A 3,109-nucleotide genomic window follows, 5' to 3' on the forward strand; every position below is an offset into this window, starting at 1 on the left:
CATTTTTATTTGATTTTTATGTATGACAAGGGATAGGGCTCTAATTTCATTGTTTTGCATGTGGATATCCAGCTTTCCCAGCATCATTTATTGAGGAGACTATCCTTTCCCCAGTGTATGTATTCTTGTGATCTTTGTCAAAAATAAGTTCACTGTAAATATATGGATTGACTTCTGGGTTCTCTATCCTACTCCATTGGTGTGTGTGTCTGTTTTTATGCCAGTACCATGCTGTTTTGGTTACTGTAGCTCTGTACGATAGTTTGAAGTCAGGTAATGTGATTCCTCCAGTTTTATTCTTTTTGCTCAGGATAGCTTTGGCTATTCTCAGTCTTTTTTTGGTTCCATATAAATGTTAGTATTATTTTTTTCTATTTTTGTGAAGAATGTTGTTGGTATTTTTATAGTAATTGCATTGACTCTGTAGATTGCTTTGGGTAGTATGGACATTTTAACAATTTTGATTCTTCCAATTCATGAACATGGAATATCTTTTCATTTTTTTGTATCTTCTTCAAATTCTTGCATTATTGTTTTATAGTTTTTGTTGCACTGATCTTTCACTCTTTTATTTAAGTTAATTTCTAGGTGTTTTATTTTAATTGTATCTATTGTAAATGGAATTACTTTGTTGATTTCTTTTTCAGGTTGTTTGCAGTTGGCATATAGAAATGCTATTAATTTTTGTATGTTGATATTGTGTTCTGCAACTTTACTGAATTTGTCAGTTCTTATAGTTTTTTGTCGTAGTCTTTAAGTTTTTTTAAGATACAAGATTATATAATCTGCAGACAAGCATAATTTGACTTCTTCCTTTCCAGTTTGCATGCCCTTTATTTCTTTCTCTTGTCTGATTCCTCTAACTAGGACTTTCAGTACTACATTGAATAACAGTAATGAAAGTGGGCATCTTGTCATATTCCAGATCTTATAGGAAAGGCTTTCAGTTTTTCCTTATTCAATATAGATATGAGCTGTGGGTCTGTCATATATGACTTTTGATGTACTGAAGTATGTTTCTTCTTTCCCAAAATTTTCAAGATTTTTATCATGAAGGGATGCTGAATTTTATTAGATGCTTTTTCAGCACCAGTTGAAATGATCATACGGTTTTTGCCCTTCATTGTGTTGTTATGATTTATCACATGGATTGATTTGCCTATATTGAACCATCCTTACATCCCTGGGATAAATCCTACTTGGCCATGATGAATGATTTTTTTTATGTGTTGTTGAATTCAGTATACTAGTATTTTGTTGAAGATTTTTGCATCAATGTTCATCAGTCATATTGGCCTGTGGTTTTCTTTTTTTGATGTGCCTTTGTCTGGTTTTGGTGTCAGGGTAATACTAGCCTTGAGAATGAGTTATGAAATATTCCTTCCTCGTCTGTTTTTTGGAATAGTTTGAGTAGGATTGATACTTAGTTCTTTTTTAAATGTTCAGTAAAATTCAGCAGTGAAGCCATTGGGTCCTAGGCTTTTCTTTGTTGGGAGATTTTTATTACAGCTTCAATCTCATTACTTGTTTTTGTTCTGGTCAGGTTTTAGATTTCTTCCTTATTCGTTCTTAGTAGGTTGTATGTGTCTAGGAATTTATCCATTTCTTTTCAGTTTTCAAATTTATTAGCATATAGTTGCTCATAGTAGCATCTAATTTTTTTATTTCTGCTGTATCAGTTGTAATGTCTCTTTTTCATCTCTGATTTTATTTATTTAAATCTTCTCTCTTTTTTTCCTACTTCATCTGGTTGAAGGCCTATTGATTTTATCTCTTGAAGAAACTTTTTGTGTTGTTGATTTTTTGTGTTTTTTAAATTTTCATTTCATTTATTTCTGCTGTGATCTTTATTATTTATATTCTACTAATTTTGGATTTGGTTTGCTCTAGCTTTTCTCATTCTTTAAGATGTATCATTAGGTTGTTTATTTGAAGTTTTTCTACCTTTGTCATATTGATACTTCTCGCTATAAACTTTACTGTTACTACTGCTTTTACTGTATCCCATAGATTTTGGTATGTCGTATTTTCATTTTTATTTGTTTCAAGAAAATTTTCCTTCCTTATTTCTTTATTGACCCATGGGTCATTCAGGAGCATATTTAATTTCCATGTGTTTGTATAGTTTTCAAAATTCTTCCTGTTACTGTTTTCTAGTTTTATTACCTCATGGTCAGAGGTAATAAAACTTGATGCAATTTAAATTCAAAAAAGTTTTTAAAGACTTATTTTGTGGCCTAACATACGGTCTGTCCTTGTGGATAATCCGTATATGGATGAGAAGAATGTTTACATCCTTTGGATGAAATGTTCTGTAAATATTTATTAGGTTCATTTTTTTGAGATGGGGTCTGGCTCTGTTACCCAGGCTGGAGTGCAGTGGTGTGATCTTGGCTACTGCAACCTCTGACTCCTGGATTCAAACCATCCTCCCACCTCAGCCTCCCAAGTAGCTGGGACTACAGGTGCACGCAACAATGTCCAGCTAATTTTTGGAATTTTTGTAAAGACGGGGTTTTGCAGTGTTACCCAAGCTGGTCTTGAACTGCTGAGCTCAAGCAATCCACTCACTGTGGCCTCCCAAAGTGCTGAGATTACAGGCATGAGCCACTGTGCCTGGTCCAGGTGTGTTTTCATTTAGCTACTCTATGTCTTTTGATAGGAGAGTTTAGTTCATTTAAATTGAATGTTATTATTGATAAGTAAGGACTTACTCCTGCCATTTTATTAGTTGTTTTCTGGTTGTTTTGTGGTCTTCTCTTCCTTTTTCTTTCCTTCCTGTCTTCCTTTTAGTGAAAGCCATTTACTCACATGGTATGTTTTAATTTCTTGGTTTTTATTTTTTGTGCATTTGTTGTAGGTTTTTTGGTTTGAGGTTACCATGAAGTGTGCATGTAATTTAACGCATTATATTAAACTGCTGATCATTTAACACTGATTGCATAAACAAGCAAAGAGAAAACTAATAACTCTACACTTCAGCTTCATCCCCCCACTTTTTAACTTTTTGTTGTTTCTATCTTATTGCACTATGTCTTGAAAAATTGTTACAGTTATTATTTTTGAGTGGTTCATCTTTTAGTCTTTCTACTTCAGATATGAGTAGTTT

This window comes from Hylobates moloch, unplaced genomic scaffold (genome assembly GCF_009828535.3).
Source record: "Hylobates moloch isolate HMO894 unplaced genomic scaffold, HMol_V3 SCAFFOLD_68, whole genome shotgun sequence".
Classification (NCBI taxonomy): domain Eukaryota; kingdom Metazoa; phylum Chordata; class Mammalia; order Primates; family Hylobatidae; genus Hylobates; species Hylobates moloch.